The sequence below is a fragment of the Pelodiscus sinensis genome, chromosome 8 (assembly GCF_049634645.1).
Source record: "Pelodiscus sinensis isolate JC-2024 chromosome 8, ASM4963464v1, whole genome shotgun sequence".
NCBI lineage: Eukaryota > Metazoa > Chordata > Testudines > Trionychidae > Pelodiscus > Pelodiscus sinensis.
Window position 1 is genome coordinate 46514979 of NC_134718.1, and position 13643 is coordinate 46528621.

Here is a 13643-nt window from a genome sequence, read left to right on the forward strand (position 1 = left end):
GTCCTTGGGATTGTAAGCCCACTGGGGCAGGTACTGTATGCTTGCCTGTCTGGTTATACGGAGCATGAAATGCCTTAAGGAATCAGGGTGAATCTCACTCTTGTGCAGGGGAGCCGACAGCCATGCCAGGCCCCTAGGCAAGATGCCGGGGCCCAGCTCTGAACTCCCAGAAAGGTTGGGGCTTTAGGAAGAAGGGATGAGGCTGAGACAGACAGCCCTTAGCATTGCCCAGAGCATGGAGTGCCTACTCACCCCCAGCACCACCCGGAGCGCATTATGCCACCCACCCAGCCCTTAGAGTTGTCCAGTACACACTGCATGGCACTCCAGTAGCAAATTTCAAGGGCTGGAGCAGTTGCCCCCTTTGCCTCCCCTCACCTGTCAGCAGGCCTGCCCTTGGGCAGACCTACTGCACAAGGCTTTGCACAGCACTTAAGTCCCGCTGGTTGAAGTGGTGCAGAAACCAGGAGAAGTCTCTATGCACAGCGTTGAATTTTACCTTCAGTTCATAAGTAAGAGACTTTTAGAAACAAGGAGATGAGTGTTGTTCTATTTTGAGAGCCAACTTTGCTGCACACAGGTTAAATTTGACTCCACGAATATTTTAGTGAGGTATTTTAAACCATTTACTTTATATCCAGTTTACCCAAAATAATACATTACATTTTGAAAAATATCCCTTGGCCAAACCAAAATATCCCTTCCCCCCAAACAGTGTGTTCCACCTACTTCTGAGCAGAGTTCATTTTTTACATATACCTATAGCATAGGATTTATCATGCATATATAAAATCGAATTGCAAGGGTGAATGTTTATAAAATATTGACACATCAGATCATCCAGCACAAAACAAAGAAGCTACGTCTACATTGGCATGATTTTCCGGAAATGCTTTTAACGGAAAAGTTTTCCGTTAAAAGCATTTTCGGAACAGAGTGTCTAGATTGGCACGGACGCTTTTCCGCAAAAGCACTTTTTGCGGAAAAGCGTCCGTGGCCAATCTAGATGCGCTTTTCCGCAAAAAAGCCCCAATCGCCATTTTCTTGATCAGGGCTTTTTTGCAGAAAACAAATCTCAGCTGTCTACACTGGCCCTTGTGCGCAAAAGTTTTGCGCAAAAGGGTCTTTTGCCCAAATGGGAGAAGCATAGTATTTCCGCAAAAAGCACTGATTTCGTACAGTAGGAAGTCAGTGCTTTTGCGGAAATTCAAGTGGCCAGTGTAGGCAGCTGGCAAGTTTTTCCGGAAAAGCGACTGATTTTTCCAGAAAAATGGCCAGTCTAGACACAGCCAGAGGGTATCTGGCTGAAAATCTTTAATTTATAGTGATATACCTTATATTTTCCCAAAAGTCTGTGAAATAAGGCTAGAGCGTTAGCCTGTTGGGTTTGCTTGGTTTGAAATAAAATATTTCATCACATATTAAACCACCAGACCTGGTACAACCACCCACATTTTTACCATCTTATGACTGATAGGCTGATCTCAGGACTGAACATGGAGTACATGTATGGTATTACATTGTATTTCCACTGGTTATCTAGAAGACAACATTTTGGGCACGTCTACATAGAAGATCGACACTGCAGCAGTTATCTTCCAGGGTTTGATTTAGTTGGTGTAGCATGGACCTGCTACATCAAACACAAAGGGAGTCCCTATCATCACCAGCTTCTCCTGCTTCTCACGAGGAGTAAAGAAAGTCAATGGGAGCATTTGCTCTCATCAGCTTCCCGCTGTTTAGACATTGCAAAAATGCAATGTAAGATACTTGGATGTAATTTACGTAGCTGGAGTTCTGTATCTTACTTCAACCTTCCCATGTATTGTAGGTCAGGCCTTACTTCCCAGAGTTTAGTGAAATGTTAAGTGTGAGTCTGTGGGATTGGTGAGTTAAACTTGAATATCTACACCCCTCAAACCACAAAACTTGAGCAGAAAAAAATCTTACTGTGAACTTGCCTGATTCAGTGCAAACAATTGTTGTGGATCCTTTTCCCTCCTCTGTTGATTCTTAAGATGTCCCCAAGCTGGCCTGTTTATCATCAAAACAAACCCTGCAAAACATAAAAACAACTCTGGGCTTCTCTCTCTCTCAAGTATAGGGCTGCTACTTGTTATAATCTTTAGCAACTGCAATCACCATAAAATAAAATATAAATAGTTCAAAATATGATTCAGGAGAATTCTCTTCCTAATTTTCTACACTAGAAGCCTTTCTTAGGAGCTGGCTGGCTGGTCTCTGAGTTTCCTCTCCAGCCACACCTACGTAAACCCTAAGGCTATGTCTACACTTGCGGCTTCTTGCGTGAGTAATATGCAAATGAGGCTAAGCGTGGAATATCGCCGAGCCTCATTTGCATACCTAATGAGGCACCTTTTTTTTTTCAGAAGAGACTCTTGCACAAGAAGGAGCGTCTACACTGCCCCTTCTTGCACAACAAAAACCCTCTTCCACAATGCCGTTACACCTATTACTTTTCAGGAAGAACGGCGTTGCGCAAGAGGGTTTTTCTTGCACAAGAAGGGGCAGTGCAGCTGCTCCTTCTTGCGCAAGAGCCTCTTCTGAAAAAAATGGTGGTTCATTAGGTATGCAAATGAGGCTCGGCGATATTCCACGCTTAGCCTTATTTGCATATTACTGGCTCAAGAAGCCACGAGTGTAGACAAAGCCTAACTGACAAATTAGCAAGGCCTACCTGTATAGTCCACTTTAGTGAAGGCCAAAGTGCTGAAGTTACTTCCCTGGAATCAGCTCAGAGGTGGGTTCCCCTAAGGTCAAAGGTGCAGTACATCTACCAAAGTTTCTCATGTATTTGCAGCTCTGTGGTCTTACTGCAGTTAGGTGACATCTCCACAGCTTTGCAGTTACTGGATTTCTCTATGTAATCAGAGCAACCGAGTGGAAGCAAATAGCCAAGAATTTTCACCAGGTAGGTATGCCCAAGTTAGGAGTTAAATATATATTATAGAATGTGATGGGTCTTTGATCAATACAACAGCTGGTATGTTTCAATCTTAGCCAATCTCTAATCACAAGGATGCTTTTAACTGCTCCCTGGCTTGCAACCAGACATTTGCAATACATCAAACTATTGAGACTTTTTTCAAAATAATTTAGAATACAAATGTTTTAGCCATTTGTATCAATTCTTATTTGTACAACTCAGCAAATTCTTAGATTAAGGTAGGCAAATAAATTTCCCATTCCAAACAGCGGGCTTGGCTTTGCAATGAGGGAAGCTGAATACAGACTAAGCTGAACCAGTGAAACATTATTAAACTTGTGTCTTGCTCTCACCACGCAGACTGGGAGCAACTCAGCCAAACTCCTCAAGTTCTCTATTCCACTGGTGTCTTGCCAATAGCAGTCAGTAAAAGGAACACTATCCCTCTGTCTCCAGTCCAACAGATCATGAACCACTTCTTATTTTACATTAGGTGAAATGATTTGTATTTTAAAACTTATTTTTGTCCTACCCAGATTAAGTTGGCAAGATCTTAGCGGGTCTTTCCCAGTGCAACTCTATAGCTTTCTTAGAATGTAAAGTGCTTAAAATCTGCAATATATGGCCTGATCTCCTGTGTGTCCAAGGTGTATTTGATTTGTTCTGGGACATTTTGGAAATGATAGTTGATCCCAGCTGTCAGACATTACTCAAAACTGTACTTTAGCCACACCTTCCTGTGACTCAGCACCAGCTTTAATCACCTTCACTATGTGAAACATTCCATTGCTGCTCAGGCTGAGAATGTTTACTAAGTCATCCAATACAACAAAGTTTAAATTCTTTGGTATTCATCTGTTCCTTTTATAGATACACACGTACTTCATATGGTGATGTGCTCAACTGATGGCGTCAGGGTTTTATAAAGGCTTTTATGACTCAATGAAAATAAGAAGCCTGCAAATGGGACCAAAGTGCAGAAGAGCAGGTCTGTCACGCAACCAGACAATGAATGGTCAACACTTTATCTGACTGGGGAAAAAAAAACCAAGTAAAATCATTTCTTCGCATTTAGGCTTCTTACCAAAGCAAAAATCAGGCAGTTAATTGTCAGGGTGCTCAGTGTAAATTATTCCATCAGCCATTTTTTCAGACTCTATCTCCTTGGTCTTCTGTCTGCCCAGCCAGCCAGCCATAAGACACACTGTCCAGTGGATTACACTGTGACACTACAAAAGCCCCTTTACAATACATCTCAAGTTGTTTTCGCATCTTGCAGTCTAGCGGCACCTCATTTGGTATCTCCTTTTCTACTTCAATGCACAGGAGAAAAAAAAGAAACAAAGAAGAACGAAGCAGTATCTTTACTGTTTCCCCCTTACTTGTCTAACTGGCCATTTGTGCACATAATTACCTGAACTAGGCACAGTTTTCAAATATAGGCTTTGGAGAGAAAGCTAAACTGTCACAAATTCTAGTGGTATCCACTTACAAGAATACTGGGTGACCAGGGACATCTTGAAGCCAATTGACCGAGGGCACATTGGATGCACATGGTTTTACAAGCATCCCCTGGGGCAGGAATATACATAGTAATTCACCAAATGATGGCATGGAAGTAGCAGTGGAAGCAGGGCAGTACAGGATATTTATAGCCAGTACAGCATACCAGACAGACACAGGAGGAGCAGAATGTGGGGCTGCTTGGCAATTCTTCTGTTAGGGCTGTATCACACCAGTCTTCCACACAGGGTCTCCTACATCTTTACAGCAGGCCTGCTGGAGGACAGGTCTTGGAGTGGTACAGCCATGCCGGAGAAGGCGCCACCTGGTGGTCCCTCATTTCACTTCTTTGCTGCAGTTCCCAGGAGAACCCCAAACCACAGGGTGGCCCCAGGCTGGCAGCTCCTCCAGCACGGCTGTATGCCCCCAGCCCTGTCTGACGGGGCTGCTGTACACACACGGGAGACCCTGCCTGGAAGGGGTGGGGGCAGTATAGCCATGCTGGAGGAGCTGCAGATGTGGGGCTGCTCAGTGGTCCTGTGTTCTGCTGCTTTCCCTGCTGTGGTTCCTGAGTGAGCCCTGCACTCCAGGGCAGTCCTGGGAACAGCACTGGGGAAAGGAGCAGAATGCTGGCAACTCCTCTAGTGTGATTGTACTGCCCCTAGCCCTGTTCTCCTGTGGGACTGGTTTACAGACGCCAGACCGATGCAGCTGTGTGGAAGGGCTGACGCAGTAGCACTGCGTCAAAGGAGCAGCCAGAGGAGCACTGCCCAGTGGCCCCACATTCTCTTCATTTCACCTCTTCAGTTCTGAAGTCTCCTGCACAGTGGGAGGAGGACAGAGGTCCCCCTGCCCCAGATGAAAGGACGGGAAGACTGTGGGAGCCCTGGACTGGGGTTGAAGTCATGTGTAGAGGTCAGGTGCTCCCCATGAGCTCCTGCCCTCACTCCCCACTCCTCATACTAGTAAGAAATAGATTCTACTTGCACCATAGCATGTAAGGTGTCTACCAAAAGCCAATGGTTTACTGGTCGTCATAGTCATAGTCATTGCAAAAGATGTGCACAGGTAACATTTAAGAAATTATGTATCTATATTGGAAATTATGTTCTTAAAACCTATTATGTTCTTAAAGCATGTCATGTGCACAACAGGCCTTGGACAGGTTCTCTTCAGGCATAGGGGTAAGAGGCTCTTGTCAAGAATCAGTTGTGCATTGTATGTATCACAACTGATTCCTATTTGCATTACTGTTAATCAAAAGAATAGGGAAAGCTGCAGGAAAACAACAACTCATGGGGTGGGGGTACCTGTTTATGAATAAAGACAATAGCTTTCTGGGGTATAACTGTGAGTACTGAAGCACACACTGGATCCTTTATGGAGGAGATGAACTGTCATTGTATTCCTTCTTATGAAAGCCAACCAGGCTAGGAAACACTGCAAAGTCTTTGGGTGAACCAAACTTAATTAACAAGATACCGTGCTGTTTAATTAAGTCAAAGCTCTAGAACATGGGTTATAATTTTATTTAATACATTACCATTTGTTTTTCAATACTTGCACTTGTTATTTCTCAGACTTCTGTACCTTGTTTCTCACTATAAACCTCTCTATGTGCTGTGTGTGTTAAGAGGAGCTGAGATCTAAGGTATAAGGGCTATGCAGGGTGGATAACATTCTTTTGGGAGCAAGGGACCTGTGAGTGCTCAGTACAAAAGGGGCTGGGCATTGCAAGGGAACAGGTGGAATGTTTGAGGTTGGAGCACACCTGCCACGGCAGAGCGTCTTCAGACCCGGAGCTGACACACAGCAGACACAGACAAGGCTTCCTCATGCTAAGGGTAGGTGTAAGTAAGATGCCTTGCAACTCTGGGAAATCCTGGCAAGCATCACATATTGCACCACAACAAAGAGAGTGTTGGCGTGAAAGGTGAAAACACCAGTCTGGCATTCTGCAATATGTTGAATCCAGTGGTTTATGTAATTAGAACCCTCAAGCACACAGCACAAGTAGAAATAGAAAGATTGCCACCTGACCTGTCTTGATTTCCGAGGGGTAGGTGTGTAATAAATAGAATCATGCAGTAGTAATCAACCCATCGATCACGACTGACTGATCAATCATGCAGCCTCAGCCAATCAGTAGAGATCTCTGGGCCACTGAAGTTTAGCAGGGCTCACACTGACTTCCTGCCTTCCATAATCCCATGCCACTACCAGAAGTGGCTTCAGGCTTGTCTCTATGCTCCCCTTGGTGGGAATAGGACAGCGCATATCTGCAAGCTGTCCATGCCCACAGCTCCTATTGGCCAGCTCGTGGCCAATGGGAGCCATGAGGACAATGCAGGGGGAGAGGGCAACATGCAGAGCATGCTGTCTCCCTCCCTCCAAGGGGAGCACAGAGACAAGCGTGCAGCCAGCCACCTCTAGGAGCAGCATAGGGCCGCAGCAGGCTGGCAGCCTGTCTGAGCCCTGCTGCACTGCCAGTTGGGAGATGCCTGCAGTGTCACCCAGCTGGAGCCTATATCTCACACTCACATCCTAGTCCTGACCTCCTCCCAGAGCCAGCATCCCACACCCCCATCTGCATCCCAAAACTGTGTCCTTGCTTAGAGCCCCCTGCCAGAGCCAGTACTCCCTCCTCCACCCCAACACTCTGCTCCAGCCTGAAGCACCCAAAATCCTTCCCAGCACTTGAACTCCTCCTGGCCCAGCCCAGAGTCTGCACCTCCAGCTCCTGCCTCAGCCCAGAAGGTGAGTGAGGGTGGGGGAGAGCAAGTGATGGAGAGAAGGGGGAATTGAGTGGGCAGGGCTTTGGAGAAGGGACAGGGCAGATCCTGGGTTGCCCTGAAATTTAAAAAGGGATCTTAGGTGTAAATAGGTTGGAGGTCACAGGCATAAAGTAATGTTCAGTTAAATTTGTATGTCACCCTTCGAGAGAGCTTTCAATGCAACTTGTATAACAAATACTTCATAACAAAGGATCCAGCATGGCTTCCTTCTGAATAGAGTCACCTGTGCAGGAGTCACTGATTAGTGCTGACTCTGAGAGGAAATTCCACCAATGCCTGAATTACCAACACCATTTCCTCCAGTTGCTAGATAAGCTTTGTTCTAGTTTCCATTTTATGCACCTCCATTGGGCCATGCGTAAGAACTGAAACCTACACAAACCAAGAACAAAACAAAATATATGGTCCAGTAAGTCCCCATTGAGATGATGATCGTAATCATTGTGAATAACCCCTCTCCCCTCCTTCACAACAATCAAATTACCCCTTCCTACAACTCCGGGTTTTGCGGGCATGCTGAAGGCTAATCAACGCAGGCTGTATCTGAGCAAGGAAGGTCGCCTATTCTAATGCAGGGGTCCTCCTGAAAGATTGCTTGCCAGCAGCCCCCCTTTGGCCTAACATGAGCGTGCTCCTGGCTGGATGCCTCACCTAACTGCAACTATGGCAGTGTAATATGGGGAGAGAGGAAGTTCCTCCAGTAATCATCCCATATAGACTCTTCTTAAGGATTAAAAAGCAAGATGGGGTCGTGACAGAGGATATTTGATAAATGTGTCCATATGTTTTTGTTTTAACCCTAAGAACCCATATTTTTCAGTTACATCAGCTATAATGGTAGGGTATTTTCCATGCCTCCCGATGAAAGGTTTAGCATACAAACAACTTCATTCCTCCATTTCTGATATTGGAGAGTCCCCCTGCACCCTCCAAAAGACAGGTTGCACCTTTCAGGACCACAAGGTACAGTATTTTCACTCTGCAACATTTTAGATTTAGATACCATTTACAGTGAAACCTTTGTTATCTAGCACTCTGTTAACTAGAAAACTTTGTTAACCAGCATATCCCCCAGCCACAATACTGTCACATCTTCAGGCACAAAGGCCTGGCATGGTTTACCATGATTGGCTTACTTTTTTATTTAAGAAGTACTAATCATCTTTAACTCAAAATAGAAATGTGAGACCAACTGCCTCATACCAATATTAAAAACTTGAGTTTTACTATTATTGTCCGTTGATTTTTCCTAGGTTGATGGGACCCTCAGATAACTTGCATTTTTAGATAACTGGAACACCTTAATCCCCGAGCATGCTGGATAACACAGGTTTTACTGTATTTCCATTTATAGAAAATGCATCTAGCAGAACCATATACAAACTTTTTTCAAAATGGGTTGATTTATATTGACCATCCTTTTCAGCCTACTATAATTCCTTTAATAACTTTCTCTATGTTAAACACATAACTGATTTGACAGATGACCCATCCTAAGAGTGCCCCATAAGAGAAGTTCTCAACTTCTTGTCCAGCATGATACAGGGAATAGCACAGCACAAAATGCTCGCTCTCTCTCCTCGTGAACACACGCAGAATTAGAACATCAGCTTCCACTCCTTTTCTTCTGCCCTAGGCAATGCTTGGGGAAGTTTTTAGCCTTCAATATTTCCTGGGAAGACAGAAAAACATGTATAGAAAGAAGAAAGAGAAGAGACAGAGCTTGACCCAAAAAAAAAAAAAGGGCAAGAAAGAAAAACGGAGTAAAAAGTAAGTAGGAAAGATGGGAAAACATTTAGACTAATGGAGTCACATGATTTTCAGTCACATGGTACTCCAAAATAAGCATGCTAGCTACCAATTTTCCTTTTGATAGCCTACTGGACTCCTACACTCTAGAATTTGATTTGTTCATTCCTGAAACTATATGTTCACATTCTTGCTGCCTGTTTTCTCTGTTGCTGGAAACTTGCATTGAAACCACAAATCACCCTTCCATGCCTCCCCAGTCAGAAACTCTGTTCTCCACAGAGGCACCAATGAATCACTGTAGATAATCACGTGTAAACCTGACATTTGGGACAGCTTGGCAGTTAGCAGCTTTCATTTTTAAATTGCAGGGTAACTCCTTTCTTCACCCGATTGATTAGATGTGATTACTCAACTACTCTTTTCAGCAACTCTGACATACAAATGGCAATTTATATCAATATCCTGGGTGCTTTCTGCTCTAGATAGACATGCAGCAGAGCTTCTAGTGCTCCAGTGTATGGCTGACATCACTCAGTCCCCTGCTGGAACACACATCCACCTTAAAGCAACTGGGGGCAATTTATTCCTGAGGTACTCTGATTTCAGCGGAGTTACACAAAGGGTGAACTGGTCCCAGGAGCACACGTGGAGACATTGAATATGCTGTTACACTCAGTATTACCCAAGCAACACCATCTAAATTTAGTTCTCCATTTAATAAGCTCTTTGGGGGGAAGTGTCAGTTTTCCACATAGCCACAAACTCTTAGGGAGTTTTCCTGTACAACAGCATCTTGCTCAGTGACTAATCATAATTCCAATAGCCCCATTCATCATCCCTTGCTGCTCTGAAGCCTTTTCTGACCAATGAGGCAACAAGGAGTGTGTCCTTTGGAACCTGACTTCTAGTAGGATTCTCATTCTGGTAATTTCCATTGTTATATATCACAATGGCACAGAATTAAGGAGTAAAAAGAAGGCCTACCTCAAATCCTAGAGAAGCAGCATCCCCTAAGAGCAAACAGTACTTTTCCTTCAGCAACATGCCAGTAAGAATTTTTGTAATGCAGCTGAGTGTATTTATATCCTGCACAGAGACTGTTAATGGCTTGGGTTCTCTGGCTGTCCAGCCTATCTCTATAAAGTACCGTGACTGCATGATCAAGACTTTAAAAAAATCAGTGTTACCTGTTTATCACAACTCTCACAATTTGTAATGTTTCAATATTAAAGTTCCAGCACCTGGAGTCAAATGATTAAGTGGAAAATCTCAGCTTATGTATATAAAAATTTCTAGACCTTGTGGCTACAGAGAAAATCTCAAAAACATCAGTTGAATGCAGCCAAACACCAAAAGGCAAATAAAAACCAAACATTAATTATTTTTAAGAGAATCTCATGATAGCTGGGGCCTGACTCACTGTTTTTGAACATCTGAAGTTGCTAATACTGAAATAACAGTATCTCAGCTATGAAGAATGTTGCGCATTTCTGAAAACGCAATGTAATTAGGCCAAACTAGTGTCACAGGCATCTTGCTGTGCTTCGAGAATTTATTTAATTAAAGGTGGGTTCAGCAGCCATAGCCTTCAGTTGGAAACAGAGACAACTAGCCTTGTGGCTAATCGCAGAGATTGGCCATTACTGTCTCAGTTGGCTGTGTTAACTTTTCAATCAATTTGAACTTCCAGAGTTAATGGGATCGGTGGTTGCATAAATAACTAATTAAAACTCAAATTATCTCCAGACACTTGTTCATCTAGGAAAATATTTGGACCACAGCCAGTTTGCTAATCATTTCATTGTCACCTTTCTGCAGGTGGGCTGTGAAGTCTGAGGTTTGAGACTCGAGTACAAGTCTCTGAATAAGCTCTTGGAGGAGCTAAATCCTGGTGTCTGTACACCACAGGGAAAAAAACCCCTTTCTTCGCCTGCACAAGCAAATACACAGGCACTTGGGTACAGGTGCTAAATAAGAACCAGAATACATTCAATGATGCTGTAATTGTGATCATTTCTATGGGAGGATTATTTAATGCTCTTTTTTTATATTTGTTTCGCATTGTATTTTGTCACATGGCCCAGACGACTCTTTCCCACATATTTTCCCATGGGGCAGAAGCCTTCTGAATTCTCCTACAATGAAGGTGTTTGCCCTCCATACAGAAGCATATTCTCATTCCCCAAACCTTTGGATCCTTTAAGAGCAACACAGCTTCAAGCAGACCTCCTGAAAGCATGGTGGGACTAAGTTGCCAGTGACTCCCCTCCCTGTAGCTGCTGCAAGGAGATTCAGGGCCAAGGGAGTGCCATTCATGCCCATTATGTGAACATTTTGGCTGGAGTTCGTGCAGGCATGGGTTGCACTAACTCCTGAGCAGATTCCTCACTAGGTTACAAGGGACTGGAGGACAATGTGTGCTCCCCAGAGCACCAGGATCCCCTAACAAGGGTCCTGAATACCACAGTGAACCTTAAGCATGAGGATTTCCCTACACGCACCCCATGGGGGTGTATACCTCCCCTGAATTTCCCCAACACCCCTCCACCCCAGTTTTGTGAACTAGTTACATGCCAATTTAGTGGTTGTTTGGAAATTTGAATTGAAATTGAAACATAAATACACACTTTAAAAGCATAAACAGTATATGATAAGACATGTGTATCTGAAAAAGTATAATAGATTTGAAAAGTATGAACATAGACTAGCTTCCTTATACAGCGGTTGTTTTTTTATGACAGTGTCAGTGCATTCATTTTGGTGATGTTGGCCAACCTAATGATTTCAAATTATGATTTGTAAGCACAGTCAAAATGAGCTCTCCCTGATAGCTAGTGATGGACTGGGGGGAAAGGCTTCAGGACCAGATTGTATTTACATTCACACCTAATCTACCTAGGTATCCAACAAACAGAGCTCTGTTGTTGAAGTGATAGATTTTGGCTGGGAATGGGTTACAAATCACTTGAATGTGGGGGGAGGGGGAATGAAATTTTGTTGTTCTTATTGTATGAGTAAAGGGCATTAGAACTGTATTTAACATATTGATCTGAGGAAGTGGGTCTGGCACACGAAAGCTCATCACCTAATAAACCATCCTGTTAGTCTTTAAAGTGCTACATAGTTCTGTCTTTTGTTTGTACCTAACCTGTACTGATTGAGGGCATCAAGAGAGAGCATGGGGACAGGTATTTTGCTTGATGGTCTGTCTGAGTCACAAGTACTATTTGACCTGCCCCTCTCCACTGTTTAAAGACAGAGCTGATTAGGCTCCAATGTAGTCTTTTGTTTTGTTAAGTGACCACTACAGCTGAAATCACTGATAATCAGGTCTAAATGCTTGGTCCTGCTGTGGGAACAGTGTACCTGTGAGTACAGTATTTTTGTGTAAGAGACAGCCCAGACTGCACTAGCAGCAAGGTTCCCCCACTGAGAGCTCAGCTGAAATCACTGAGAGCTGGTTGGAACCTCAAGAGACCAACTTGCAGAGGTCACAGTGGCAGGTGGCAGCAGAAGGTTACGGCGCAGGGCCATTGGCAACAGAGCAATTTAGTGAACGGTGGCACAATGAACAACAGTGGCCAGAGCGAACAGTGAGCAGCTGGAGGAACAAGCAAGGTGACTTCTTGCTCCCTACCTGGGAGGTGCATTCACATGACACCACCTCTGAACTCTGAGTCTCCACTGACCAAGGACAACACCAGTGAGTGGGGTGAAGTAGAGGGGAAAATGAGGGGTACATTAAATAAACATTTGTTTGTTGGACTATAATTTAGTGACTTTGTTCCAGAATGCTAGATTTGTGACTGGGAATGGAAACTTATATAAATGTGTTTCCTAGTAGGCCAAGATTTTTAAAATGCATTATTTGCCAAGGTTGTTATCTCACATCATTGCTATCTTGAGAGATCATTATGTTGAGGAGTTTCCGAATGAAACATTATTATTATAATTAATTTTTACGTAAGAATGGTCATACTGGGTCAGACCAGTGGTCCATATAGCCCGGTATCCTGTCTTCCAACAGTGATCAAGTCCAGATGCTTCAGAGGGAATGAACAGAAAAGGTAATCAAGTGATCCATCCCCTGTTGCCCATTCCCAGCTTCTGGCAACAGGCTAGGGACACTCAGAGCATGGTATTGCATCCCTCTCCATCCTGGCTAATAGCCACTGATGGACCTATTCTCCAGGAATTTATCTAGGGTTTTTTTTAATCCTGTTATAGTTTTGGTCTTCACAGCATCCCCTGGCAAAGAGTTCCACGGGTTGACTTTATGTTGTATGAAGAAGTACTTCCTTTTGTTCTTTTAAAACCTGCTGCCTATTAATTCTGTTGGGTGACTGCTAGTTCTTGTGTTATGTGAAGGATTAAATAACATTTCCTTATTCACTTTCTTCACACCGGTCAAGATTTTATAGACCTCCCCATCAGAATCCCCACTTAGTCATATCTTTTCTAAGATGAAAATTCCCAGTCATTCTAATCTCTCCTCCTGTTTCATACCCCTAATCATTTTAGTTGCCTATCTCTGTACCTTCTCCAATTCCAATATATCTTTTGGGGGATGGGATAACCAGATCTGCACACAGTATTCAAGGTGTGCACGTACCATGGATTTATACAGAGGCAATATGATATTTTCT

General features: G+C 43.7%; 1 long non-coding RNA gene across 1 annotated transcript; it reads right to left on the reverse strand.

Moving 5' to 3' along the window:
• Window positions 1-1149: 1149 nt before the first annotated feature.
• On the reverse strand, window positions 1150-10334 carry LOC142830424 (uncharacterized). The gene is made up of 5 exons (XR_012905650.1): window positions 9982-10334; window positions 8718-8917; window positions 7469-7617; window positions 4032-4257; window positions 1150-2056 (listed from the first exon to the last, which is right to left on the reverse strand). It is a non-coding gene; the product is annotated as an uncharacterized LOC142830424 (long non-coding RNA).
• Window positions 10335-13643: the final 3309 nt, after the last annotated feature.